General features: G+C 43.8%; 37 non-coding genes and 21 pseudogenes across 37 annotated transcripts; all 58 read right to left on the reverse strand.

The window, feature by feature from the left end:
• Positions 1–19: 19 nt before the first annotated feature.
• On the reverse strand, positions 20–138 carry LOC135753993 (5S ribosomal RNA; annotated as a pseudogene).
• Positions 139–263: 125 nt separating this feature from the next.
• LOC135754560 (5S ribosomal RNA) lies at positions 264–382 on the reverse strand. The gene has a single exon (XR_010534499.2). It is a non-coding gene; the product is annotated as a 5S ribosomal RNA (ribosomal RNA).
• Positions 383–507: 125 nt separating this feature from the next.
• LOC135757075 (5S ribosomal RNA) lies at positions 508–626 on the reverse strand. The gene has a single exon (XR_012337540.1). It is a non-coding gene; the product is annotated as a 5S ribosomal RNA (ribosomal RNA).
• A 126-nt stretch (positions 627–752) lies between these two features.
• Positions 753–871, reverse strand: LOC135756748 (5S ribosomal RNA). Its single transcript, XR_012337541.1, has one exon. It is a non-coding gene; the product is annotated as a 5S ribosomal RNA (ribosomal RNA).
• Positions 872–998: 127 nt separating this feature from the next.
• Positions 999–1117, reverse strand: LOC135753991 (5S ribosomal RNA; annotated as a pseudogene).
• Positions 1118–1242: 125 nt separating this feature from the next.
• On the reverse strand, positions 1243–1361 carry LOC135753990 (5S ribosomal RNA). Its single transcript, XR_010533943.1, has one exon. It is a non-coding gene; the product is annotated as a 5S ribosomal RNA (ribosomal RNA).
• Positions 1362–1486: 125 nt separating this feature from the next.
• On the reverse strand, positions 1487–1605 carry LOC135756606 (5S ribosomal RNA; annotated as a pseudogene).
• A 120-nt stretch (positions 1606–1725) lies between these two features.
• On the reverse strand, positions 1726–1844 carry LOC135755177 (5S ribosomal RNA). The gene has a single exon (XR_010535095.2). It is a non-coding gene; the product is annotated as a 5S ribosomal RNA (ribosomal RNA).
• A 125-nt stretch (positions 1845–1969) lies between these two features.
• Positions 1970–2088, reverse strand: LOC135753989 (5S ribosomal RNA). Its single transcript, XR_010533942.1, has one exon. It is a non-coding gene; the product is annotated as a 5S ribosomal RNA (ribosomal RNA).
• Positions 2089–2213: 125 nt separating this feature from the next.
• LOC135723399 (5S ribosomal RNA) lies at positions 2214–2332 on the reverse strand. Its single transcript, XR_010523105.1, has one exon. It is a non-coding gene; the product is annotated as a 5S ribosomal RNA (ribosomal RNA).
• Positions 2333–2457: 125 nt separating this feature from the next.
• Positions 2458–2576, reverse strand: LOC135723967 (5S ribosomal RNA). Its single transcript, XR_010523644.1, has one exon. It is a non-coding gene; the product is annotated as a 5S ribosomal RNA (ribosomal RNA).
• Positions 2577–2701: 125 nt separating this feature from the next.
• Positions 2702–2820, reverse strand: LOC135725723 (5S ribosomal RNA; annotated as a pseudogene).
• A 120-nt stretch (positions 2821–2940) lies between these two features.
• On the reverse strand, positions 2941–3059 carry LOC135726128 (5S ribosomal RNA; annotated as a pseudogene).
• Positions 3060–3185: 126 nt separating this feature from the next.
• On the reverse strand, positions 3186–3304 carry LOC135723540 (5S ribosomal RNA). Its single transcript, XR_010523241.1, has one exon. It is a non-coding gene; the product is annotated as a 5S ribosomal RNA (ribosomal RNA).
• A 126-nt stretch (positions 3305–3430) lies between these two features.
• On the reverse strand, positions 3431–3549 carry LOC135723208 (5S ribosomal RNA). Its single transcript, XR_010522917.1, has one exon. It is a non-coding gene; the product is annotated as a 5S ribosomal RNA (ribosomal RNA).
• A 125-nt stretch (positions 3550–3674) lies between these two features.
• On the reverse strand, positions 3675–3793 carry LOC135723209 (5S ribosomal RNA). Its single transcript, XR_010522918.1, has one exon. It is a non-coding gene; the product is annotated as a 5S ribosomal RNA (ribosomal RNA).
• Positions 3794–3919: 126 nt separating this feature from the next.
• On the reverse strand, positions 3920–4038 carry LOC135726319 (5S ribosomal RNA; annotated as a pseudogene).
• A 125-nt stretch (positions 4039–4163) lies between these two features.
• LOC135723210 (5S ribosomal RNA) lies at positions 4164–4282 on the reverse strand. Its single transcript, XR_010522919.1, has one exon. It is a non-coding gene; the product is annotated as a 5S ribosomal RNA (ribosomal RNA).
• Positions 4283–4407: 125 nt separating this feature from the next.
• On the reverse strand, positions 4408–4526 carry LOC135725505 (5S ribosomal RNA; annotated as a pseudogene).
• Positions 4527–4646: 120 nt separating this feature from the next.
• Positions 4647–4765, reverse strand: LOC135725634 (5S ribosomal RNA; annotated as a pseudogene).
• Positions 4766–4890: 125 nt separating this feature from the next.
• LOC135726249 (5S ribosomal RNA) lies at positions 4891–5009 on the reverse strand (annotated as a pseudogene).
• Positions 5010–5135: 126 nt separating this feature from the next.
• Positions 5136–5254, reverse strand: LOC135723211 (5S ribosomal RNA). The gene has a single exon (XR_010522920.1). It is a non-coding gene; the product is annotated as a 5S ribosomal RNA (ribosomal RNA).
• Positions 5255–5380: 126 nt separating this feature from the next.
• LOC135723212 (5S ribosomal RNA) lies at positions 5381–5499 on the reverse strand. Its single transcript, XR_010522921.1, has one exon. It is a non-coding gene; the product is annotated as a 5S ribosomal RNA (ribosomal RNA).
• Positions 5500–5624: 125 nt separating this feature from the next.
• On the reverse strand, positions 5625–5743 carry LOC135723214 (5S ribosomal RNA). The gene has a single exon (XR_010522923.1). It is a non-coding gene; the product is annotated as a 5S ribosomal RNA (ribosomal RNA).
• A 125-nt stretch (positions 5744–5868) lies between these two features.
• On the reverse strand, positions 5869–5987 carry LOC135725506 (5S ribosomal RNA; annotated as a pseudogene).
• Positions 5988–6107: 120 nt separating this feature from the next.
• Positions 6108–6226, reverse strand: LOC135724992 (5S ribosomal RNA). The gene has a single exon (XR_010524647.1). It is a non-coding gene; the product is annotated as a 5S ribosomal RNA (ribosomal RNA).
• A 125-nt stretch (positions 6227–6351) lies between these two features.
• Positions 6352–6470, reverse strand: LOC135723215 (5S ribosomal RNA). The gene has a single exon (XR_010522924.1). It is a non-coding gene; the product is annotated as a 5S ribosomal RNA (ribosomal RNA).
• A 4007-nt stretch (positions 6471–10477) lies between these two features.
• On the reverse strand, positions 10478–10596 carry LOC135725507 (5S ribosomal RNA; annotated as a pseudogene).
• Positions 10597–10716: 120 nt separating this feature from the next.
• LOC135724993 (5S ribosomal RNA) lies at positions 10717–10835 on the reverse strand. The gene has a single exon (XR_010524648.1). It is a non-coding gene; the product is annotated as a 5S ribosomal RNA (ribosomal RNA).
• A 125-nt stretch (positions 10836–10960) lies between these two features.
• On the reverse strand, positions 10961–11079 carry LOC135726397 (5S ribosomal RNA; annotated as a pseudogene).
• A 6116-nt stretch (positions 11080–17195) lies between these two features.
• On the reverse strand, positions 17196–17314 carry LOC135723216 (5S ribosomal RNA). Its single transcript, XR_010522925.1, has one exon. It is a non-coding gene; the product is annotated as a 5S ribosomal RNA (ribosomal RNA).
• A 125-nt stretch (positions 17315–17439) lies between these two features.
• Positions 17440–17558, reverse strand: LOC135726678 (5S ribosomal RNA; annotated as a pseudogene).
• Positions 17559–17678: 120 nt separating this feature from the next.
• Positions 17679–17797, reverse strand: LOC135724994 (5S ribosomal RNA). The gene has a single exon (XR_010524649.1). It is a non-coding gene; the product is annotated as a 5S ribosomal RNA (ribosomal RNA).
• A 126-nt stretch (positions 17798–17923) lies between these two features.
• Positions 17924–18042, reverse strand: LOC135723217 (5S ribosomal RNA). Its single transcript, XR_010522926.1, has one exon. It is a non-coding gene; the product is annotated as a 5S ribosomal RNA (ribosomal RNA).
• Positions 18043–18167: 125 nt separating this feature from the next.
• On the reverse strand, positions 18168–18286 carry LOC135723218 (5S ribosomal RNA). The gene has a single exon (XR_010522927.1). It is a non-coding gene; the product is annotated as a 5S ribosomal RNA (ribosomal RNA).
• A 126-nt stretch (positions 18287–18412) lies between these two features.
• Positions 18413–18531, reverse strand: LOC135723219 (5S ribosomal RNA). The gene has a single exon (XR_010522928.1). It is a non-coding gene; the product is annotated as a 5S ribosomal RNA (ribosomal RNA).
• Positions 18532–18656: 125 nt separating this feature from the next.
• On the reverse strand, positions 18657–18775 carry LOC135725508 (5S ribosomal RNA; annotated as a pseudogene).
• A 120-nt stretch (positions 18776–18895) lies between these two features.
• On the reverse strand, positions 18896–19014 carry LOC135724995 (5S ribosomal RNA). The gene has a single exon (XR_010524650.1). It is a non-coding gene; the product is annotated as a 5S ribosomal RNA (ribosomal RNA).
• A 126-nt stretch (positions 19015–19140) lies between these two features.
• Positions 19141–19259, reverse strand: LOC135723220 (5S ribosomal RNA). The gene has a single exon (XR_010522929.1). It is a non-coding gene; the product is annotated as a 5S ribosomal RNA (ribosomal RNA).
• A 125-nt stretch (positions 19260–19384) lies between these two features.
• On the reverse strand, positions 19385–19503 carry LOC135726679 (5S ribosomal RNA; annotated as a pseudogene).
• Positions 19504–19623: 120 nt separating this feature from the next.
• Positions 19624–19742, reverse strand: LOC135725967 (5S ribosomal RNA; annotated as a pseudogene).
• Positions 19743–19868: 126 nt separating this feature from the next.
• Positions 19869–19987, reverse strand: LOC135723221 (5S ribosomal RNA). Its single transcript, XR_010522930.1, has one exon. It is a non-coding gene; the product is annotated as a 5S ribosomal RNA (ribosomal RNA).
• Positions 19988–20112: 125 nt separating this feature from the next.
• On the reverse strand, positions 20113–20231 carry LOC135725143 (5S ribosomal RNA). The gene has a single exon (XR_010524790.1). It is a non-coding gene; the product is annotated as a 5S ribosomal RNA (ribosomal RNA).
• A 125-nt stretch (positions 20232–20356) lies between these two features.
• LOC135724187 (5S ribosomal RNA) lies at positions 20357–20475 on the reverse strand. Its single transcript, XR_010523859.1, has one exon. It is a non-coding gene; the product is annotated as a 5S ribosomal RNA (ribosomal RNA).
• A 126-nt stretch (positions 20476–20601) lies between these two features.
• LOC135724488 (5S ribosomal RNA) lies at positions 20602–20720 on the reverse strand. The gene has a single exon (XR_010524152.1). It is a non-coding gene; the product is annotated as a 5S ribosomal RNA (ribosomal RNA).
• Positions 20721–20846: 126 nt separating this feature from the next.
• LOC135723222 (5S ribosomal RNA) lies at positions 20847–20965 on the reverse strand. Its single transcript, XR_010522931.1, has one exon. It is a non-coding gene; the product is annotated as a 5S ribosomal RNA (ribosomal RNA).
• A 125-nt stretch (positions 20966–21090) lies between these two features.
• LOC135723574 (5S ribosomal RNA) lies at positions 21091–21209 on the reverse strand. Its single transcript, XR_010523272.1, has one exon. It is a non-coding gene; the product is annotated as a 5S ribosomal RNA (ribosomal RNA).
• Positions 21210–21334: 125 nt separating this feature from the next.
• On the reverse strand, positions 21335–21453 carry LOC135725509 (5S ribosomal RNA; annotated as a pseudogene).
• Positions 21454–21573: 120 nt separating this feature from the next.
• LOC135724997 (5S ribosomal RNA) lies at positions 21574–21692 on the reverse strand. Its single transcript, XR_010524652.1, has one exon. It is a non-coding gene; the product is annotated as a 5S ribosomal RNA (ribosomal RNA).
• Positions 21693–21818: 126 nt separating this feature from the next.
• LOC135723223 (5S ribosomal RNA) lies at positions 21819–21937 on the reverse strand. Its single transcript, XR_010522932.1, has one exon. It is a non-coding gene; the product is annotated as a 5S ribosomal RNA (ribosomal RNA).
• Positions 21938–22062: 125 nt separating this feature from the next.
• On the reverse strand, positions 22063–22181 carry LOC135726357 (5S ribosomal RNA; annotated as a pseudogene).
• A 126-nt stretch (positions 22182–22307) lies between these two features.
• LOC135725606 (5S ribosomal RNA) lies at positions 22308–22426 on the reverse strand (annotated as a pseudogene).
• Positions 22427–22551: 125 nt separating this feature from the next.
• On the reverse strand, positions 22552–22670 carry LOC135723225 (5S ribosomal RNA). The gene has a single exon (XR_010522934.1). It is a non-coding gene; the product is annotated as a 5S ribosomal RNA (ribosomal RNA).
• Positions 22671–22795: 125 nt separating this feature from the next.
• LOC135726379 (5S ribosomal RNA) lies at positions 22796–22914 on the reverse strand (annotated as a pseudogene).
• A 125-nt stretch (positions 22915–23039) lies between these two features.
• On the reverse strand, positions 23040–23158 carry LOC135726861 (5S ribosomal RNA). Its single transcript, XR_010525019.1, has one exon. It is a non-coding gene; the product is annotated as a 5S ribosomal RNA (ribosomal RNA).
• Positions 23159–23283: 125 nt separating this feature from the next.
• Positions 23284–23402, reverse strand: LOC135726681 (5S ribosomal RNA; annotated as a pseudogene).
• A 120-nt stretch (positions 23403–23522) lies between these two features.
• LOC135724998 (5S ribosomal RNA) lies at positions 23523–23641 on the reverse strand. Its single transcript, XR_010524653.1, has one exon. It is a non-coding gene; the product is annotated as a 5S ribosomal RNA (ribosomal RNA).
• Positions 23642–23766: 125 nt separating this feature from the next.
• Positions 23767–23885, reverse strand: LOC135723226 (5S ribosomal RNA). Its single transcript, XR_010522935.1, has one exon. It is a non-coding gene; the product is annotated as a 5S ribosomal RNA (ribosomal RNA).
• Between the last annotated feature and the right edge of the window lie 72 nt (positions 23886–23957).

Consider the following 23957-nt stretch of genomic DNA (forward strand, 5'->3'; position numbering starts at 1 on the left):
AAAAAATTAATTAATTAAATTCTTACAGCACCAGGTATTCCCAGGCAGTCTCCCATCCAAGTACTAACCAGGCCCGACCCTGCTTGGCTTCCGAGATCAGACGAGAGCGGGCGTGCTCAGGGTGGTGCGGCCGTAAACGAGTGCTGACTCGATTCGAGAGACACTTCAAGGCTAATGTGGCAACGCAATGACATCGGTAAATGGTTACAGAAAGGACGCATTCATGGGAAAAAATGATATAAAAAAATAATTAATTAATTAAATGCTTACAGCACCTGGTATTCCCAGGCGGTCTCCCATCCAAGTACTAACCAGGCCCGACCCTGCTTGGCTTCCGAGATCAGACGAGAGCGGGCGTGCTCAGGGTGGTGTGGCCGTAAGCGAGTGCTGACTCGCTTCGATAGACACTTCAAGACTTATGTGGCAACGCCATGACATCAGTGAACGCTTACAGAAAGATCGCATTCATGGGAAAAAATGACATAAAAAAATAATTAATTAATTAAATGCTTACAGCACCTGGTATTCCCAGGCGGTCTCCCATCCAAGTACTAACCAGGCCCGACCCTGCTTGGCTTCCGAGATCAGACGAGAGCGGGCGTGCTCAGGGTGGTGTGGCCGTAAGCGAGTGCTGACTCGCTTCGATAGACACTTCAAGACTTATGTGGCAACGCCATGACATCAGTGAACGCTTACAGAAAGGTCGCATTCATGGGAAAAAATGACATAAAAAAATAATTTATTAATATAAATGCTTACAGCACCTGGTATTCCCAGGCGGTCTCCCATCCAAGTACTAACCAGGCCCGACCCTGCTTGGCTTCCGAGATCAGACGAGAGCGGGCGTGCTCAGGGTGGTGTGGCCGTAAGCGAGTGCTGACTCGATTCGAGAGACACTTCAAGGCTAATGTGGCAACGCAATGACATCGGTAAATGGTTGCAGAAAGGACGCATTCATGGGAAAAAATGACATTAAAAAAAATTATTAATTAATTAAATGCTTACAGCACCTGGTATTCCCAGGCGGTCTCCCATCCAAGTACTAACCAGGACCGACCCTGCTTGGCTTCCGAGATGAGACGAGAGCGGGCGTGCTCAGGGTGGTGTGGCCGTAAGCGAGTGCAGACTCGATTCGAGAGACACTTCAAAACTAATGTGGCAACGCCATGCCATGGGAGAACGCTTACAGAAAGGACGCATTCATGGGAAAATATGACATAAATAAATATTTAATTAATTAAATGCTTACAGCACCTGGTATTCCCAGGCGGTCTCCCATCCAAGTACTAACCAGGCCCGACCCTGCTTGGCTTCCGAGATCAGACGAGAGCGGGCGTGCTCAGGGTGGTGTGGCCGTAAGCGAGTGCAGACTCGAATCGACAGACACTTCAAGACTTATGTGGCAACGCCATGACATCAGTGAACGCTTACAGAAAGAACGCATTCATGGGAAAAAATGACATCAATAAATATTTAATTAATTAAATGCTTACAGCACCTGGTATTCCCAGGCAATCTCCCATCCAAGTACTAACCAGGCCCGACCCTGCTTGGCTTCCGAGATCAGACGAGAGCGGGCGTGCTCAGGGTGGTGTGGCCGTAAGCGAGTGCGGACTTGATTCGAGAGACACTTCAAAACTAATGTGGCAACGGCATGCCATGGGAGAACGCTTACAGAAAGGACGCATTCATGGGAAAAATGACATAAAAAATTAATTAATTAAATTCTTACAGCACCAGGTATTCCCAGGCGGTCTCCCATCCAAGTACTAACCAGGCCCGACCCTGCTTGGCTTCCGAGATCAGACGAGAGCGGGCGTGCTCAGGGTGGTGTGGCCGTAAGCGAGTGCTGACTCGATTCGAGAGACACTTCAAGGCTAATGTGGCAACGCAATGACATCGGTAAATGGTTACAGAAAGGACGCATTCATGGGAAAATATGACATAAATAAATATTTAATTAATTAAATGCTTACAGCACCTGGTATTCCCAGGCGGTCTCCCATCCAAGTACTAACCAGGCCCGACCCTGCTTGGCTTCCGAGATCAGACGAGAGCGGGCGTGCTCAGGGTGGTGTGGCCGTAAGCGAGTGCTGACTCGCTTCGATAGACACTTCAAGACTTATGTGGCAACGACATGACATCAGTGAACGCTTACAGAAAGATCGCATTCATGGGAAAAAATGACATAAAAAAATAATTAATTAATTAAATGCTTACAGCACCTGGTATTCCCAGGCGGTCTCCCATCCAAGTACTAACCAGGCCCGACCCTGCTTGGCTTCCGAGATCAGACGAGAGCGGGCGTGCTCAGGGTGGTGTGGCTGTAAGCGAGTGCTGACTCGATTCGAGAGACACTTCAAGGCTAATGTGGCAACGCAATGACATCGGTAAATGGTTACAGAAAGGACGCATTCATGGGAAAAAATGACATAAAAAAATAATTAATTAATTAAATGCTTACAGCACCTGGTATTCCCAGGCGGTCTCCCATCCAAGTACTAACCAGGCCCGACCCTGCTTGGCTTCCGAGATCAGACGAGAGCGGGCGTGCTTAGGGTGGTGTGGCCGTAAGCGAGTGCTGACTCGCTTCGATAGACACTTCAAGACTTATGTGGCAACGCAATGACATCAGTGAACGCTTACAGAAAGATCGCATTCATGGGAAAAAATGACATAAAAAAATAATTAATTAATTAAATGCTTACAGCACCTGGTATTCCCAGGCGGTCTCCCATCCAAGTACTAACCAGGCCCGACCCTGCTTGGCTTACGAGATCAGACGAGAGCGGGCGTGCTCAGGGTGGCGTGGCCGTAAGCGAGTGCTGACTTGATTCGAGAGACACTTCAAAACTAATGTGGCAACGCCATGCCATGGGAGAACGCTTACAGAAAGGACGCATTCATGGGAAAAATGACATAAATAATTAATTAATTTAATTCTTACAGCACCAGGTATTCCCAGGCGGTCTCCCATCCAAGTACTAACCAGGCCCGACCCTGCTTGGCTTCCGAGATCAGACGAGAGCGGGCGTGCTCAGGGTGTTGTGGCCGTAAACGAGTGCTGACTCGATTCGAGAGACACTTCAAGGCTAATGTGGCAACGCAATGACATCGGTAAATGGTTACAGAAAGGACGCATTCATGGGAAAAAATGACATAAAAAAAATAATTAATTAATTAAATGCTTACAGCACCTGGTATTCCCAGGCGGTCTCCCATCCAAGTACTAACCAGGCCCGACCCTGCTTGGCTTCCGAGATCAGACGAGAGCGGGCGTGCTCAGGGTGGTGTGGCCGTAAACGAGTGCTGACTCGATTCGAGAGACACTTCAAGGCTAATGTGGCAACGCAATGACATCGGTAAATGGTTACAGAAAGGACGCATTCATGGGAAAAAATGACATAAAAAAAATAATTAATTAATTAAATGCTTACAGCACCTGGTATTCCCAGGCGGTCTCCCATCCAAGTACTAACCAGGCCCGACCCTGCTTGGCTTCCGAGATCAGACGAGAGCGGGCGTGCTCAGGGTGGTGTGGCCGTAAGCGAGTGCTGACTCGCTTCGAAAGACACTTCAAGACTTATGTGGCAACGCCATGACATCAGTGAACGCTTACAGAAAGATCGCATTCATGGGAAAAAATGACATAAAAAAATAATTAATTAATTAAATGCTTACAGCACCTGGTATTCCCAGGCGGTCTCCCATCCAAGTACTAACCAGGCCCGACCCTGCTTGGCTTCCGAGATCAGACGAGAGCGGGCGTGCTCAGGGTGGTGTGGCCGTAAGCGAGTGCTGACTCGATTCGAGAGACACTTCAAGGCTAATGTGGCAATGCAATGACATCGGTAAATGGTTACAGAAAGGACGCATTCATGGGAAAAAATGACATAAAAAAAATTATTAATTAATTAAATGCTTACAGCACCTGGTATTCCCAGGCGGTCTCCCATCCAAGTACTAACCAGGACCGACCCTGCTTGGCTTCCGAGATGAGACGAGAGCGGGCGTGCTCAGGGTGGTGTGGCCGTAAGCGAGTGCAGACTCGATTCGAGAGACACTTCAAAACTAATGTGGCAACGCCATGCCATGGGAGAACGCTTACAGAAAGGACGCATTCATGGGAAAATATGACATAAATAAATATTTAATTAATTAAATGCTTACAGCACCTGGTATTCCCAGGCGGTCTCCCATCCAAGTACTAACCAGGCCCGACCCTGCTTGGCTTCCGAGATCAGACGAGAGCGGGCGTGCTCAGGGTGGTGTGGCCGTAAGCGAGTGCAGACTCGAATCGACAGACACTTCAAGACTTATGTGGCAACGCCATGACATCAGTGAACGCTTACAGAAAGAACGCATTCATGGGAAAAAATGACATAAATAAATATTTAATTAATTAAATGCTTACAGCACCTGGTATTCCCAGGCAATCTCCCATCCAAGTACTAACCAGGCCCGACCCTGCTTGGCTTCCGAGATCAGACGAGAGCGGGCGTGCTCAGGGTGGTGTGGCCGTAAGCGAGTGCGGACTTGATTCGAGAGACACTTCAAAACTAATGTGGCAACGGCATGCCATGGGAGAACGCTTACAGAAAGGACGCATTCATGGGAAAAATGACATAAAAAATTAATTAATTAAATTCTTACAGCACCAGGTATTCCCAGGCGGTCTCCCATCCAAGTACTAACCAGGCCCGACCCTGCTTGGCTTCCGAGATCAGACGAGAGCGGGCGTGCTCAGGGTGGTGCGGCCGTAAGCGAGTGCTGACTCGCTTCGATAGACACTTCAAGACTTATGTGGCAACGCCATGACATCAGTGAACGCTTACAGAAAGATCGCATTCATGGGTAAAAATGACATAAAAAAATAATTAATTAATTAAATGCTTACATTACCTGGTATTCCCAGGAGGTCTCCCATCCAAGTACTAACCAGGCCCGACCCTGCTTGGCTTACGAGATCAGACGAGAGCGGGCGTGCTCAGGGTGGTGTGGCCGTAAGCGAGTGCTGACTCGATTCGAGAGACACTTCAATACTTATGTGGCAACGCCATGACATCAGTGAACGCTTACAGAAAGGTCGCATTCATGGGAAAAAATGACATAAAAAAATAATTTATTAATATAAATGCTTACAGCACCTGGTATTCCCAGGCGGTCTCCCATCCAAGTACTAACCAGGCCCGACCCTGCTTGGCTTCCGAGATCAGACGAGAGCGGGCGTGCTCAGGGTGGTGTGGCCGTAAGCGAGTGCTGACTCGATTCGAGAGACACTTCAAGGCTAATGTGGCAACGCAATGACATCGGTAAATGGTTGCAGAAAGGACGCATTCATGGGAAAAAATGACATAAAAAAAATTATTAATTAATTAAATGCTTACAGCACCTGGTATTCCCAGGCGGTCTCCCATCCAAGTACTAACCAGGCCCGACCCTGCTTGGCTTCCGAGATCAGACGAGAGCGGGCGTGCTCAGGGTGGTGTGGCCGTAAGCGAGTGCAGACTCGATTCGAGAGACACTTCAAAACTAATGTGGCAACGCCATGCCATGGGAGAACGCTTACAGAAAGGACGCATTCATGGGAAAATATGACATAAATAAATATTTAATTAATTAAATGCTTACAGCACCTGGTATTCCCAGGCGGTCTCCCATCCAAGTACTAACCAGGCCCGACCCTGCTTGGCTTCCGAGATCAGACGAGAGCGGGCGTGCTCAGGGTGGTGTGGCCGTAAGCGAGTGCCGACTCGAATCGACAGACACTTCAAGACTTATGTGGCAACGCCATGACATCAGTGAACGCTTACAGAAAGAACGCATTCATGGGAATAAATGACATAAATAAATATTTAATTAATTAAATGCTTACAGCACCTGGTATTCCCAGGCAATCTCCCATCCAAGTACTAACCAGGCCCGACCCTGCTTGGCTTCCGAGATCAGACGAGAGCGGGCGTGCTCAGGGTGGTGTGGCCGTAAGCGAGTGCGGACTTGATTCGAGAGACACTTCAAAACTAATGTGGCAACGGCATGCCATGGGAGAACGCTTACAGAAAGGACGCATTCATGGGAAAAATGACATAAAAAATTAATTAATTAAATTCTTACAGCACCAGGTATTCCCAGGCGGTCTCCCATCCAAGTACTAACCAGGCCCGACCCTGCTTGGCTTCCGAGATCAGACGAGAGCGGGCGTGCTCAGGGTGGTGTGGCCGTAAACGAGTGCTGACTCGATTCGAGAGACACTTCAAGGCTAATGTGGCAACGCAATGACATCGGTAAATGGTTACAGAAAGGACGCATTCATGGGAAAAAATGACATAAAAAAATAATTAATTAATTAAATGCTTACAGCACCTGGTATTCCCAGGCGGTCTCCCATCCAAGTACTAACCAGGCCCGACCCTGCTTGGCTTCCGAGATCAGACGAGAGCGGGCGTGCTCAGGGTGGTGTGGCCGTAAGCGAGTGCTGACTCGCTTCGATAGACACTTCAAGACTTATGTGGCAACGCCATGACATCAGTGAACGCTTACAGAAAGGTCGCATTCATGGGAAAAAATGACATAAAAAAATAATTTATTAATATAAATGCTTACAGCACCTGGTATTCCCAAGCAAGTTCCCCTCCAAGTACCTAAGCGATCGTCAGCCGTCCAATGGTTGAGCAGAGCTGAGCAGCGATCAGCCAATGGTTGAGCAATGCTGAGCAGCGACAGCCAATGGTTGAGCAATGCTGAGCAGAGCTCGCGCTCAACGGACCAATCATTGAGCGAGGATCGGAAAACGTCATCTAATTTATTCAGGACTGGTAAATATTCACATTGGAGTCGGTGTCATTGAGGAGCGATTCGACTGTGTTTATTTACTCACACAGGTACGTTTGTTATGTTTGTGTGCCAAGTAGTGAATGAAACACGATATGTTTTTTGATAATTTGCCTGATATTCAAGGTTTTACATGATAATATCTCGTTAGCGCCGTACTGACACCACCGATTGACTAGGCTAGCACCACTTGTTTACATTAAAATAGCTAAGTTTGATATCTGAAATGCGTTTAAAATGCGACCAGATTATTGATTTTACATGTTGAGACCTTGACAAATGTATTATTACTTTGTGGACTCGAAATGTAAAGCTTAAATATGGTTATATTAAATAATATATATTTTATATTAAACGAATGCACTGAAAATGAATTAATGAGCTGCCAGTCGCCGATGAAATGACCTAAAAATCCCTGGAAATTCTTCAAAAACGTGATCAGACTCACTTCTTAAGACCATAGAGATGTTGTTACAACAGTGTGGAGTTTAAATTCACTGTGTAAATATGCTTTAGAAGTGTAAACTTGTCAATGATCAATGTGATCATATGGAACAGACTGACTGTTAAAATACCACATAATGAATGTTCTGCATTGTTTTTATAGATTCTCAAGGGAAGATCTACAACGACGGCCAGGGCACCATGCAGTACGTCACCAGCGTGCTGAATGAGTGGGGTCAGTTCTTGACCACGGTGGTGGTGGAGTCCGGGTCCGAGCGGTGTTACGCACACATGGCCAGAGGTCTGGTCGCCAGCTTTTGCCGTGCCAACGCTCCTGCTCCAAAGGTTGTGTACGAGGACAACAACTGCTGTCGGTGAGTTCAATAACAGTTGAAACCTATGATGAAATGGATAATTAAACATGTAACACACCTACACAAAATGTCATGATATCATTTTCAGTGACAACGGATTCAGAACAGCCCAGAAGACCAAGTTTGCTGCATGAGGTACGCTCAGGCAGCACATGTGACCGAGGACAGTCGACTGCTCTACCTCCTCCTCCAAGATGCTGAAGAACCGAGCACCGGACAATCAGCTAACCTCCCCCAGCCAGGTCACGGCTTCTTTGAAGGGACAGTATAAGAGGATTGCAGAGTGAGTCCGAGACAACCCCATCCTCGGCGGTCTCCCCACTCCACTGCCCAACTTGAACGCCAAGTCCTTTTCGACCTTCACTGCCACGGAGGAGAAAAATGCCAACTACGGGGTGATGGTACTGTTGAAGGTGATGCCTCACCTGAAAGTGCTGTCTGATGCACCGTTCCCGGAAGCTCCTGTGCTGCCAACATCCCTCACAACGCCAGACCGGCCTCAGGTCCAATACCAGCACGTTCATCACGAGGCTGGAAAAAGGCGTGGTGAGAAGCGGGGGTAAGTTGTCAAAAGCACTTTGTTTCACCTGTTGGCTGTGGAGAGCAAATAGCACACATGTCATATCAATACTCATTACATGTTTATTTTATATTTCCAGATTATTTGTTGAAGAGCCAAAGCCTGTGTCTTCTGTGAACCAGCCCGTTCAGCCCATGGCGTCGTCCTCCTCCACTCGGCCAAAGCCTGCTGTGCCCACCACCATTCTGCCAAGGCCTGCTGCGTCCACCCACCTCCGGCCAAAGCCTGCTGTGCCCACCTATGGATCACCCCGTATCGTCAGCACCCATACTGCTGGTTTTCCCCGCACAGCCGCAGGTTCCCCCGTCTTGTTTCGTGGGCCATCGTGCAGCCAGGAGCTTTGTACCTCCAGCACCAACAGTCAAGGCATTCATGCCGAATAAGTCCTTGCAGCCATGTGGGGCTTGCCACATGGCTAATTGTGGTGGACAGTGGAAGAGGTACACACCTTCCAAGGACAAAGTGGCTGAAAGCACCCAGAAGATATTTTCCTACTGTCCATACACTGGGAAATCCACCACATCTGGGTTTGACAATGTGGTGTACGAGTTAGAAAAGAGGAGAACTGTGTAAATAACTATAAATAACTGTGTAAATAACTTACCTGTGTGATGCCACTTCTCCTGTGCCATCTGTAGGAGAGAGAAAAAGGCTTGTTTGTTTGTTTGTTTGTTTGTTTAAGGCTTCAGCAAGTACAATCTATTTATTTATATAGTTCAAAAGTAAAAAAAAATGCACTTTACAGTTTTGCTTAAGAATGTTCTTGTATTTGTTTTTATTATGATTTATGTTGCTGTTAAAGTGCACTTTGTAGTATCTTTTTTTTTATACAAACATGTTCTGGCCTATGTTCGATATCAAGGCCAATCTAACCTCATTAATTTTAACTTTAATCAGTTCCGACCTAACACAATCAGTTTACATACCCTTTAGTGGTTGTTCATGTTCAGATAATCTGTGTTTTTGTCATGCGTGTTGTTTGTTTGTCTTTGTCAGCTTCATATCTTTGTGATGTTTGTATGTCTTTGTCTGCTTATGTTTAACCAAAGTTTGCCAAAGGAAACACACAAAAAAATGTAACAGACAGGAATTGCTTGAGCCTTTATTTGTTGATTGGTGATCTGAGTTTTTGGATAATCCTGTTTGGATAAACCGGGCTTTGGCCTGTACAAACCAATTGTTAATTTTTATCTTAAGTACAAGTTTGTGTTTTTAATTGTTAAAGGTATTGCAGAGGATTTTCTTTTTCCAGGTGGATCATCAAGACTATTGGTCCTCTTAGTTGTCAATCAGGAGTGTTGCGCAATTGCATTTTTTTTTAAAAGTGGAGAAGGTGGTTCTTTTCTAAAATTCGAGAAAATCCTCTGTTACACCTTTAAGTGTTTTTGATTCTTATTAATGTTATTTATGTGTGCGTGTCCTTGTGATGTTTGTATGTCTGTCAGCTCCATGTTTAACTAAATGTTTGCAAATGGTAGTAAATGTTTGTCTCTCATCCTATCTCGTGTTCTAGCTCGTAGATCTGTACCTTGTTGTGGTGAGAGACCTTTAAACTAAACAGATCTTGTTTACTTGTGTTTTCATGCATTGCTTTTTAAATGAAACACATTCTGGGTGAAAAATAAAAGTTGTAAAGGTATTTCAAGTGTGTTGGAGTCTCTGTACTGTATGCTTGGGTTTCAGAAGGGGTGGGATAGTGTAAAAAAAAACATTTAAGCAATTAAAAGTCTTCCAGACAAAGTGAGAGTAAATTAATACAGTACAACCTTTCCTAATTCAGCCCAAAAAATGTAACACTTGCACACTTTTTCACTTGACTATATGAATCTCATCACCAGCTACATCAACTCAACCTATGAAAATAATAAACAAAACATTCAACAGATTAGTGGATTTTAATAAATTAGGCCTGTAAATGTACAATTTATATAAACAACACTTCAGTAGTTGACACCATCCGTTTTGATCACTTTCGATCGATCCCAGGGTTGAGCAATATGTACTTGCAGGGGTCATGAGCCATTCCCAGGCGGTCTCCCATCCAAGTACTAACCAGGCCCGACCCTGCTTGGCTTCCGAGATCAGACGAGAGCGGGCGTGCTCAGGGTGGTGTGGCCGTAAGCGAGTGCCGACTCGAATCGACAGACACTTCAAGACTTATGTGGCAACGCCATGACATCAGTGAACGCTTACAGAAAGAACGCATTCATGGGAAAAAATGACATAAATAAATATTTAATTAATTAAATGCTTACAGCACCTGGTATTCCCAGGCAATCTCCCATCCAAGTACTAACCAGGCCCGACCCTGCTTGGCTTCCGAGATCAGACGAGAGCGGGCGTGCTCAGGGTGGTGTGGCCGTAAGCGAGTGCGGACTTGATTCGAGAGACACTTCAAAACTAATGTGGCAACGGCATGCCATGGGAGAACGCTTACAGAAAGGACGCATTCATGGGAAAAATGACATAAAAAATTAATTAATTAAATTCTTACAGCACCAGGTATTCCCAGGCGGTCTCCCATCCAAGTACTAACCAGGCCCGACCCTGCTTGGCTTCCGAGATCAGACGAGAGCGGGCGTGCTCAGGGTGGTGTGGCCGTAAACGAGTTCTGACTCGATTCGAGAGACACTTCAAGGCTAATGTGACAACGCAATGACATCGGTAAATGGTTACAGAAAGGACGCATTCATGGGTAAAAATGACATAAATAAATATTTAATTAATTAAATGCTTACAGCACCTGGTATTCCCAGGCAATCTCCCATCCAAGTACTAACCAGGCCCGACCCTGCTTGGCTTCCGAGATCAGACGAGAGCGGGCGTGCTCAGGGTGGTGTGGACGTAAGAGAGTGCTGACTCGATTCGAGAGACACTTCAAAACTAATGTGGCAATGCCATGCCATTGGAGAACGCTTACAAAAAGGACGCATTCATGGGAAAAAAATGACATAAATAAATAATTAATTATTTAAACGCTTACAGCACCTGGTATTCCCAGGCGGTCTCCCATTCAAGTACTAACCAGGCCCGACCCTGCTTGGTTTCCGAGATCAGACGAGAGCGGGCGTGCTTTTTTTTTTTTTTTTTATTATTATTATAACAATCATATTCACACAATTACATAATTTCTATATATTGTTTAACATTACATATAACACAGTGAGAGTGCTTTTATAACAGAAAGACTTCTTTAAAAGTCTTTTGGCAGGCACAATCTTAAATCCCACCAAAAAGAAGAAAAAAAAACATCATTATAAAATATTTTAAAACATTTGAAAGTTCAACATATTTTTTCCACACTAAAACAGTCTCTTCCACATATTTAAAATATTATACAGATCAACCATAATCGTCAGGCATTTTCCAATTAAAATCTTCAAATATTATACCCACATCCTTAGTAAAAACATTATAAAACTCCTCCACATATTTAAAATATTATACAGATCAACCATAATCGTCAGGCATTTTCCAATTAAAATCTTCAAATATTATACCCACATCCTTAGTAAAAACATTATAAAACTCCTCCAACCTATTTTGCTCCTTAAAATAACAGTACAAATGCTTTAAGTACATCTCAACTTTTCTTTTAAACACTATTTCAACATCCATAACAGTATTTTCTTTTTTTGCAACAATTCTTCTTTCCCATATTGCACTTTTAATCAGCATGACAAACAAGTTAAGCGCTTTTCTGTTTTCACATGTTTTGTTTTCTCCCAGCATTATCACCTTGTTCCAATCTATTCCTTTATTATCTTGTTCCCCTCTCAACCTTTCAAGCAAACCTATACATTTTTCATTAAAGTTTTCCAATTTCTTACAACATAAAAACACATGTAAAAAACCCTCATCTTCTTCTTTACATACTTTACAAGTTGCATTTTGCTCTCTCCCGATTTTGTTCAATAAAACATCAGTAAAAATTGCCTTGTGCCTAATTAAATATTCTAAGGTCCCCAATTTTGACTCAATTATATTCCCCCTCATATTGCTCCATATATGTTCTTCTTTCAAGTCTTTGTATTTCTGTAACCAGTATTTATTCACCACAGGTTTCTTAAAAATACAATCTCTAAAAAACAATACAACATTTTCACAGTGCATTCTTTAAAAGCTCTTATTTTGTCTCCCAACATGACATACACATCTTTCTCTTGTTTCCCTTGTTCTTTATTATCAATTTTCCTGATCCAATAATCAGGAATTGCACTTTTTATTATCTTAAACTTATTTACAATTTCTTGTCTACTATATTCTTCTTTTGCTTCCTCCATAGTGTCCACAATGTACTGCACAGGTAAAAATCCCTCCTTAAACTCGTATAAAACATCTCTCACTTTTGTAATTCCCACATCCCACCAATTTTTAAAAAACACTTCTTTACCTTGGTTTACAATGTTCTTGTTTAAAAACAATGGTTGGTTTAAAATACACTCTCTTCCACTAGGCATGTACTGTACACAAGTTAAAACTTTCCCCCATGCACTCATAATTTCCTTGTAAAAATCTGGCACCTTTTCCGTCATCCAAGCTTTAGTTTTCATCCATAAAATGTCTTCTCCCAGATTAAAATTACCACATTTGTTTAAAAAATATTGCATTGTTTTTTTCCATACCATTACATTCCCATCATCCAGATACTTTTTAACCATTTTAGCTCTTAAGCTATTTTTTCTTTGTGCTACATCTATAAGGCCCATCCCACCTTTCTCTACAGCTCCAATCAAAGTGTCATATGCTATTCTTGGGGGTTTCCCTTCCCATATAAAGTCTAAAAAAACATCTCTTTAATCTTTTTTCAATCCACAGAGGCATATATGACACATATAAGACATACCATAACTTAGACATCATTAAAACATTTGAAATTAAAACCTTCCCTTTAAGACATAATGTCCTTAATTTCCAAAAATGTAGCCTTCTTTCAATATCTTCTAAAATAGTTGCCCACATTGTTTCATTAGCTCTCCTTTCATCGTCCCCCATTAAAACTCCTAAAATCTTGATTTCATTCACTTCTTTAAAAGCAAAATCACTTGTTAAAGCTTGCACATTCCCACATCTCATATACACAGTTTTATCCTCGTTAATTTTTCCTCCAGATGCTTTACAAAATTGTTGTACAATTTTCATTGCACATTCAACTCCCTCCCTGTCTTTCAAAATAAGCGTAGTGTCATCCGCATACTGAAATATTGCTTCTCCTTCCACGTTCCCTTCTATGTGAATACCTTTTATTCCTTTTTCTTTCCTCATTGCCAACCCCAAGGGTTCCGCGACTAAAGAATATAATAGTGCTGACATGGGACACCCTTGTCTTATGGATCTTGTTAGTTTAAAACATTCAGTTAAAAACCCATTACATTTAATTCTAGTTACCGGTCCATTATATAAAATTTTCACCCACTTTATAAAATTTTCTCCAAATCCAAAACGGTTTAAAATCCCAAATAAAAATTCATGTTCCACCCTGTCGAAAGCCTTTTCAAAATCTAAACTTATAACATATCCCTCCAATTTTCTCTCCTTCATGTATCCAATTGTATCTTTAATGCTTAGGGTCGTATCAGCTATGTCTTTCCCTTTGACCCCATACGCTTGATTTGTCTTTATTATTCTCGGCATCACTTCTTTCAGTCTGTTTGCTAAGATTTTTGATAAAATTTTCAGATCGGTGTTTAACATCGTAAGCGGCCTATAATTCTTTAGTTCAGTTTTTTCTCCTTTTTTCTTATATATTGTTTTCATCAAACCCATACCCATTCTTAGATTCATCTGCCCTTTATTAAAGATCTCATCGTACACTTCCTTTAAAATACTGGTTAACATATCCCTAAAAACAATATAAAACTCACTCCCCAACCCATCAATTCCAGGACTTTTGTTTTTGTTTAATTCATTTATCGCTCTTTCAATTTCCTCTTCACTTATCTCTTTGTCACAATCCTTCATATCTTCCTTGTCTATTTTAGTTGTTATCTGCTCTAACATTTCTTCTTTTTCATCCTGCACTCCCTCAGTTGTAAACAATTTTTCATAATACCTTTTCATTTCTTTTAAAATTCCTTCATTACTCTTTACTTCTTCTCCATTCTCCTTTTTAACTACTTTTATAATTTCAGCCTTCCCTTTTCTTCTTTCTAGATCAAAGAAAATTTTTGTACATTTTTCACCTTCAACAAGAAACTGAGCTTTACTCCTTAATCTTGCACCTTCATATTTCTTTTCTTCCATTTCTTTAAGTTTATTTTCCAATTCTTTTATCTTTAACATGTCCTTATTACCCTGATTTATCTCTTTTTCTAAAATCTCTCTTATTTCCTGTCCATTGTATTTCTTACATTTCTCAATTAATCTGCACAATTTTATTGTATGAATTTTAACTAAATATTTTACATTTTCCCACCACAATCTTTTATCTTCCATATACATTGCATTTCCTTTTTCTTTTTCAATTAGCGTCTTTATATCTAAAACATACCCTTCACTTTTTAAAACCTCAGCATTTAAAACCCACACGCCTGGACCTCTCTTTAACGTACTCCAGTCAATCTGCATATATAACGGCTTGTGATCACTTAAACTTGTTTCATCGTATCTCACATTATCAATAAAAACCTCTAAATTCCTCTTACACAAAATAAAATCGATTCTTGTTTGACACATGAAATTCCCCACCCTTTGTCTTCTTGAGTATTGCCTTCTTTCATTCCTTTCTCTCCAAACATCCACCAAGTTATTGCTTTCCATTATTGATTTTAACTCTCTCCTTCCCATATCATTTCTAAAAACCATTCCATCTGCCATATCTAATTTACTTAACACAGTATTAAAATCCCCCATTAACAAGACATTCTGTTGGTTAGTTAAAAGTGACCTTAAATCATTAAAATAATCTCTCTTTTCCTTTTCCTCCGTAGGTGCATGTACATTTATCACCACCAGTTTTTTGCCTTCATATTCCATTTCTACTGCTAAACATTTCCCAATATCATCTTTATAGATGACCTTGCATACAGTTTTCACATTTTCTCTTATTAAAAAAGCAACTCCTCTGCCAAACCTTGTATCATCATTATTGTATAAAATCTCACCGTTCCATCTTTTCCTTATTTCACATATGTGCTTTTCTTTCCAATTTGTTTCTTGCAATACAATCACGTCTTCATTCTTGAACATTTCTTTCACTTTTTCAAATTTGTTAAAGTCCGAGAGTCCTCTGGCATTAAAAGTTACCAAACTTAAAACCATAAAAAATAAATAAATAAAAACACTCATTGAGTCCATTTCTTTAGCTCATACCATCCAAGTCTTTTAGCAGTACATATTTATCTTTTAGTAAGTCTTTGTTAGTTGTTTTTTTCCTTATTCCTTCCAAACATGGCTTTACCTTAATTTTTCGTCGTCTTCTCTCCACTTTCGGTTTTCCTTCAGCCATTGTGTTGACATCCTTGTTAAAATCCTCATCTTGATCCATTTCATCTTGATCCATCTCATCGTCCAGGGTGTCAGAAGTGTCAAGTGGTGTACATGTTCCTTCCTCCTGTTTAAGTTGTTCCGTCTGTTCTTTAGAATCCTCATTTTGTACTTTACTTTGTCTTTTAGCTAATTCATTCATTTCTTCCTCTGCCATTTCATCTGTAGTGCTCTGTGTTTTATTATCTATGTCCTGTTGTACTTTCTCTTGTTGTTCCGTTTGTTCGCCATTGTCAACGTCAATTACAGGTCCGCCGTCTCTCGTGTCGTTCTGTTGTTTTTCTACCACGTTGTCTCGTTCATGCACCTTCCCGCCCACATGAGTCTCATCGTTGCCAAACCAGCATTCACACAAGTTTAAATAATTGTCACAGTCCGGGCACTTAACCGCCTTGCACTCTCTTGCAAAATGTCCTCTCTCCTCGCATTTGTAGCACTTAAACATAGGGCAGTCTTTCATGATGTGGTCTGGGCACATGCACAGCCGACAGAGTTTAACCTGATGGCTGTGCATCACCCTGAAGAACTGCAGGCCTTCAGCTGTTTCAAACTTTGTGCTATACGGGAGAGATGCAACTTCTTTAGGGAAGCGAGATTTAATGAACCGTGTGCCATCTTCAATGGTCGTGCCCGGATACAAACGTCTTTTTAATTTAGACAAAGGGGTAACTCCCCACCCTTCAAGTTTATTTATAATATCATGATCGTCTATGTAAGCGGGCAGGTGCATAAACGAGACGACATAGTCTCTGTTTTGGAGTCTCTTTACTTCGCATTCCACTTCTTTTATCCTTATTCCATATTCTAGCAATTCAACATCATCCACATTTTCTAGAGTCAGCTCATATTCATTGTTTTGTTTGGGTCTTACCGCCAGGATTTTCCCTTTTCCAATTTTCTCCGATACTGCCGTAATAATGTCCTCCGCTCTTGCATTCACATTTGTAGTATCCACTGTAATCGTAGCTTCTATTAAGTATTCCTTTCGTGAATTGTACCTTCTTTGTTCTTTGTCTCTTTCATTGCCATCTCGTTGTTGTTCATTCGTTCCATTTTCATTTGCCATTCGTGTCTCTCCTGCCATTTCCAAGGTTGATTCCATGTGTCCGTCCATTTTCACCAAACAAAACAAAAAGCGTATGTGGCAAACTTAAAATCCCCCCGGACAGCGTATGCTGCCAGGAGGGATTTAAACAAACAAAAATAAAAATTAACTATTCAAAATAAACACTGATTTAAACAAACAAAATCAAAATAAATCTGAACGTTTGGTGAGCCTTCCTCACCTACTGCAGCCAAACACTTCCTGGAACGTACCAACTAGCGGGCGTGCTCAGGGTGGTGTGGCCGTAAACGAGTGCTGACTCGATTCGAGAGACACTTCAAGGCTAATGTGGCAACGCAATGACATCGGTAAATGGTTACAGAAAGGACGCATTCATGGGAAAAAATGACATAAAAAAAATAATTAATTAATTAAATGCTTACAGCACCTGGTATTCCCAGGCGGTCTCCCATCCAAGTACTAACCAGGCCCGACCCTGCTTGGCTTCCGAGATCAGACGAGAGCGGGCGTGCTCAGGGTGGTGTGGCCGTAAGCGAGTGCTGACTCGCTTCGATAGACACTTCAAGACTTATGTGGCAACGCCATGACATCAGTGAACGCTTACAGAAAGATCGCATTCATGGGAAAAAATGACATAAAAAAATAATTAATTAATTAAATGCTTAGAGCACCTGGTATTCCCAGGCGGTCTCCCATCCAAGTACTAACCAGGCCCGACCCTGCTTGGCTTACGAGATCAGACGAGAGCGGGCGTGCTCAGGGTGGCGTGGCCGTAAGCGAGTGCTGACTTGATTCGAGAGACACTTCAAAACTAATGTGGCAACGCCATGCCATGGGAGAACGCTTACAGAAAGGACGCATTCATGGGAAAAATGACATAAATAATTAATTAATTTAATTCTTACAGCACCAGGTATTCCCAGGCGGTCTCCCATCCAAGTACTAACCAGGCCCGACCCTGCTTGGCTTCCGAGATCAGACGAGAGCGGGCGTGCTCAGGGTGGTGTGGCCGTAAACGAGTGCTGACTCGATTCGAGAGACACTTCAAGGCTAATGTGGCAACGCAATGACATCGGTAAATGGTTACAGAAAGGACGCATTCATGGGAAAAAATGACATAAAAAAAATAATTAATTAATTAAATGCTTACAGCACCTGGTATTCCCAGGCGGTCTCCCATCCAAGTACTAACCAGGCCCGACCCTGCTTGGCTTCCGAGATCAGACGAGAGCGGGCGTGCTCAGGGTGGTGTGGCCGTAAGCGAGTGCTGATTCGCTTCGATAGACACTTCAAGACTTATGTGGCAACGCCATGACATCAGTGAACGCTTACAGAAAGGTCGCATTCATGGGAAAAAATGACATAAAAAAATAATTAATTAATTAAATGCTTACAGCACCTGGTATTCCCAGGCGGTCTCCCATCCAAGTACTAACCAGGCCCGACCCTGCTTGGCTTCCGAGATCAGACGAGAGCGGGCGTGCTCAGGGTGGTGTGGCCGTAAGCAAGTGCTGACTCGATTCGAGAGACACTTCAAGGCTAATGTGGCAACGCAATGACATCGGTAAATGGTTACAGAAAGGACGCATTCATGGGAAAAAATGACATAAAAAAAATTATTAATTAATTAAATGCTTACAGCACCTGGTATTCCCAGGCGGTCTCCCATCCAAGTACTAACCAGGCCCGACCCTGCTTGGCTTCCGAGATCAGACGAGAGCGGGCGTGCTCAGGGTGGTGTGGCCGTAAGCGAGTGCCGACTCGAATCGACAGACACTTCAAGACTTATGTGGCAACGCCATGACATCAGTGAACGCTTACAGAAAGAACGCATTCATGGGAAAAAATGACATAAATAAATATTTAATTAATTAAATGCTTACAGCACCTGGTATTCCCAGGCAATCTCCCATCCAAGTACTAACCAGGCCCGACCCTGCTTGGCTTCCGAGATCAGACGAGAGCGGGCGTGCTCAGGGTGGTGTGGCCGTAAGCGAGTGCGGACTTGATTCGAGAGACACTTCAAAACTAATGTGGCAACGGCATGCCATGGGAGAACGCTTACAGAAAGGACGCATTCATGGGAAAAATGACATAAAAAATTAATTAATTAAATTCTTACAGCACCAGGTATTCCCAGGCGGTCTCCCATCCAAGTACTAACCAGGCCCGACCCTGCTTGGCTTCCGAGATCAGACGAGAGCGGGCGTGCTCAGGGTGGTGTGGCCGTAAACGAGTGCTGACTCGATTCGAGAGACACTTCAAGGCTAATGTGGCAACGCAATGACATCGGTAAATGGTTACAGAAAGGACGCATTCATGGGAAAAAATGACATAAAAAAAATAATTAATTAATTAAATGCTTACAGCACCTGGTATTCCCAGGCGGTCTCCCATCCAAGTACTAACCAGGCCCGACCCTGCTTGGCTTCCGAGATCAGACGAGAGCGGGCGTGCTCAGGGTGGTGTGGCCGTAAGCGAGTGCTGACTCGCTTCGATAGACACTTCAAGACTTATGTGGCAACGCCATGACATCAGTGAACGCTTACAGAAAGATCGCATTCATGGGAAAAAATGACATAAAAAAATAATTAATTAATTAAATGCTTAGAGCACCTGGTATTCCCAGGCGGTCTCCCATCCAAGTACTAACCAGGCCCGACCCTGCTTGGCTTACGAGATCAGACGAGAGCGGGCGTGCTCAGGGTGGCGTGGCCGTAAGCGAGTGCTGACTTGATTCGAGAGACACTTCAAAACTAATGTGGCAACGCCATGCCATGGGAGAACGCTTACAGAAAGGACGCATTCATGGGAAAAATGACATAAATAATTAATTAATTTAATTCTTACAGCACCAGGTATTCCCAGGCGGTCTCCCATCCAAGTACTAACCAGGCCCGACCCTGCTTGGCTTCCGAGATCAGACAAGAGCGGGCGTGCTCAGGGTGGTGTGGCCGTAAACGAGTGCTGACTCGATTCGAGAGACACTTCAAGGCTAATGTGGCAACGCAATGACATCGGTAAATGGTTACAGAAAGGACGCATTCATGGGAAAAAATGACATAAAAAAAATAATTAATTAATTAAATGCTTACAGCACCTGGTATTCCCAGGCGGTCTCCCATCCAAGTACTAACCAGGCCCGACCCTGCTTGGCTTCCGAGATCAGACGAGAGCGGGCGTGCTCAGGGTGGTGTGGCCGTAAGCGAGTGCTGACTCGCTTCGATAGACACTTCAAGACTTATGTGGCAACGCCATGACATCAGTGAACGCTTACAGAAAGGTCGCATTCATGGGAAAAAATGACATAAAAAAATAATTAATTAATTAAATGCTTACAGCACCTGGTATTCCCAGGCGGTCTCCCATCCAAGTACTAACCAGGCCCGACCCTGCTTGGCTTCCGACATCAGACGAGAGCGGGCGTGCTCAGGGTGGTGTGGCCGTAAGCGAGTGCTGACTCGCTTCGATAGACACTTCAAGACTTATGTGGCAACGCCATGACATCGGTGAACGCTTACAGAAAGATCGCATTCATGGGAAAAAATGACATAAAAAAATAATTAATTAATTAAATGCTTACAGCACCTGGTATTCCCAGGCGGTCTCCCATCCAAGTACTAACCAGGCCCGACCCTGCTTGGCTTACGAGATCAGACGAGAACGGGCGTGCTCAGGGTGGTGTGGCCGTAAGCGAGTGCTGACTCGATTCGAGAGACACTTCAAGGCTAATGTGGCAACGCAATGACATCGGTAAATGGTTACAGAAAGGACGCATTCATGGGAAAAAATGACATAAAAAAAATAATTAATTAATTAAATGCTTACAGCATCTGGTATTCCCAGGCGGTCTCCCATCCAAGTACTAACCAGGCCCGACCCTGCTTGGCTTCCGAGATCAGACGAGAGCGGGCGTGCTCAGGGTGGTGTGGCCGTAAGCGAGTGCTGACTCGATTCGAGAGACACTTCAAGGCTAATGTGGCAACGCAATGACATCGGTAAATGGTTACAGAAAGGACGCATTCATGGGAAAAAATGACATAAAAAAAATTATTAATTAATTAAATGCTTACAGCACCTGGTATTCCCAGGCGGTCTCCCATCCAAGTACTAACCAGGCCCGACCCTGCTTGGCTTCCGAGATCAGACGAGAGCGGGCGTGCTCAGGGTGGTGTGGCCGTAAGCGAGTGCAGACTTGATTCGAGAGACACTTCAAAACTAATGTGGCAACGCCATGCCATGGGAGAACGCTTACAGAAAGGACGCATTCATGGGAAAATATGACATAAATAAATATTTAATTAATTAAATGCTTACAGCACCTGATATTCCCAGGCGGTCTCCCATCCAAGTACTAACCAGGCCCGACCCTGCTTGGCTTCCGAGATCAGACGAGAGCGGGCGTGCTCAGGGTGGTGTGGCCGTAAGCGAGTGCCGACTCGAATCGACAGACACTTCAAGACTTATGTGGCAACGCCATGACATCAGTGAACGCTTACAGAAAGAACGCATTCATGGGAAAAAATGACATAAATAAATATTTAATTAATTAAATGCTTACAGCACCTGGTATTCCCAGGCAATCTCCCATCCAAGTACTAACCAGGCCCGACCCTGCTTGGCTTCCGAGATCAGACGAGAGCGGGCGTGCTCAGGGTGGTGTGGCCGTAAGCGAGTGCGGACTTGATTCGAGAGACACTTCAAAACTAATGTGGCAACGGCATGCCATGGGAGAACGCTTACAGAAAGGACGCATTCATGGGAAAAATGACATAAAAAATTAATTAATTAAATTCTTACAGCACCAGGTATTCCCAGGCGGTCTCCCATCCAAGTACTAACCAGGCCCGACCCTGCTTGGCTTCCGAGATCAGACGAGAGCGGGCGTGCTCAGGGTGGTGTGGCCGTAAACGAGTGCTGACTCGATTCGAGAGACACTTCAAGGCTAATGTGGCAACGCAATGACATCGGTAAATGGTTACAGAAAGGACGCATTCATGGGAAAAAATAACATAAAAAAAATAATTAATTAATTAAATGCTTACAGCACCTGGTATTCCCAGGCGGTCTCCCATCCAAGTACTAACCAGGCCCGACCCTGCTTGGCTTCCGAGATCAGACGAGAGCGGGCGTGCTCAGGGTGGTGTGGCCGTAAGCGAGTGCTGACTCGCTTCGATAGACACTTCAAGACTTATGTGGCAACGCCATGACATCAGTGAACGCTTACAGAAAGATCGCATTCATGGGAAAAAATTACATAAAAAAATAATTAATTAATTAAATGCTTAGAGCACCTGGTATTCCCAGGCGGTCTCCCATCCAAGTACTAACCAGGCCCGACCCTGCTTGGCTTACGAGATCAGACGAGAGCGGGCGTGCTCAGGGTGGTGTGGCCGTAAACGAGTGCTGACTCGATTCGAGAGACACTTCAAGGCTAATGTGGCAACGCAATGACATCGGTAAATGGTTACAGAAAGGACGCATTCATGGGAAAAAATGACATAAAAAAAATAATTAATTAATTAAATGCTTACAGCACCTGGTATTCCCAGGCGGTCTCCCATCCAAGTACTAACGAGGCCCGACCCTGCTTGGCTTCCGAGATCAGACGAGAGCGGGCGTGCTCAGGGTGGTGTGGCCGTAAGCGAGTGCTGACTCGATTCGAGAGACACTTCAAGGCTAATGTGGCAACGCAATGACATCGGTAAATGGTTACAGAAAGGACGCATTCATGGGAAAATATGACATAAATAAATATTTAATTAATTAAATGCTTACAGCACCTGGTATTCCCAGGCGGTCTCCCATCCAAGTACTAACCAGGCCCGACCCTGCTTGGCTTCCGAGATCAGACGAGAGCGGGCGTGCTCAGGGTGGTGTGGCCGTAAGCGAGTGCTGACTCGCTTCGATAGACACTTCAAGACTTATGTGGCAACGCCATGACATCGGTGAACACTTACAGAAAGATCGCATTCATGGGAAAAAATGACATAAAAAAATAATTAATTAATTAAATGTTTACAGCACCTGGTATTCCCAGGCGGTCTCCCATCCAAGTACTAACCAGGCCAGACCCTGCTTGGCTTACGAGATCAGACGAGAACGGGCGTGCTCAGGGTGGTGTGGCCGTAAGCGAGTGCTGACTCGCTTCGATAGACACTTCAAGACTTATGTGGCAACGCCATGACATCGGTGAACACTTACAGAAAGATCGCATTCATGGGAAAAAATGACATAAAAAAATAATTAATTAATTAAATGCTTACAGCACCTGGTATTCCCAGGAGGTCTCCCATCCAAGTACTAACCAGGCCCGACCCTGCTTGGCTTCCGAGATCAGACGAGAGCGGGCGTGCTCAGGGTGGTGTGGCCGTAAGCGAGTGCAGACTTGATTCGAGAGACACTTCAAAACTAATGTGGCAACGCCATGCCATGGGAGAACGCTTACAGAAAGGACGCATTCATGGGAAAAAATGACATAAAAAAATAATTAATTAATTAAATGCTTAGAGCACCTGGTATTCCCAGGCGGTCTCCCATCCAAGTACTAACCAGGCCCGACCCTGCTTGGCTTACGAGATCAGACGAGAGCGGGCGTGCTCAGGGTGGCGTGGCCGTAAGCAAGTGCTGACTTGATTCGAGAGACACTTCAAAACTAATGTGGCAACGCCATGCCATGGGAGAACGCTTACAGAAAGGACGCATTCATGGGAAAAATGACATAAATAATTAATTAATTTAATTCTTACAGCACCAGGTATTCCCAGGCGGTCTCCCATCCAAGTACTAACCAGGCCCGACCCTGCTTGGCTTCCGAGATCAGACGAGAGCGGGCGTGCTCAGGGTGGTGTGGCCGTAAACGAGTGCTGACTCGATTCGAGAGACACTTCAAGGCTAATGTGGCAACGCAATGACATCGGTAAATGGTTACAGAAAGGACGCATTCATGGGAAAAAATGACATAAAAAAATAATTAATTAATTAAATGCTTACAGCACCTGGTATTCCCAGGCGGTCTCCCATCCAAGTACTAACCAGGCCCGACCCTGCTTGGCTTCCGAGATCAGACGAGAGCGGGCGTGCTCAGGGTGGTGTGGCCGTAAGCGAGTGCTGACTCGATTCGAGAGACACTTCAAGGCTAATGTGGCAACGCAATGACATCGGTAAATGGTTACAG

Source organism: Paramisgurnus dabryanus, chromosome 9 (genome assembly GCF_030506205.2).
Source record: "Paramisgurnus dabryanus chromosome 9, PD_genome_1.1, whole genome shotgun sequence".
Lineage (NCBI taxonomy): Eukaryota > Metazoa > Chordata > Actinopteri > Cypriniformes > Cobitidae > Paramisgurnus > Paramisgurnus dabryanus.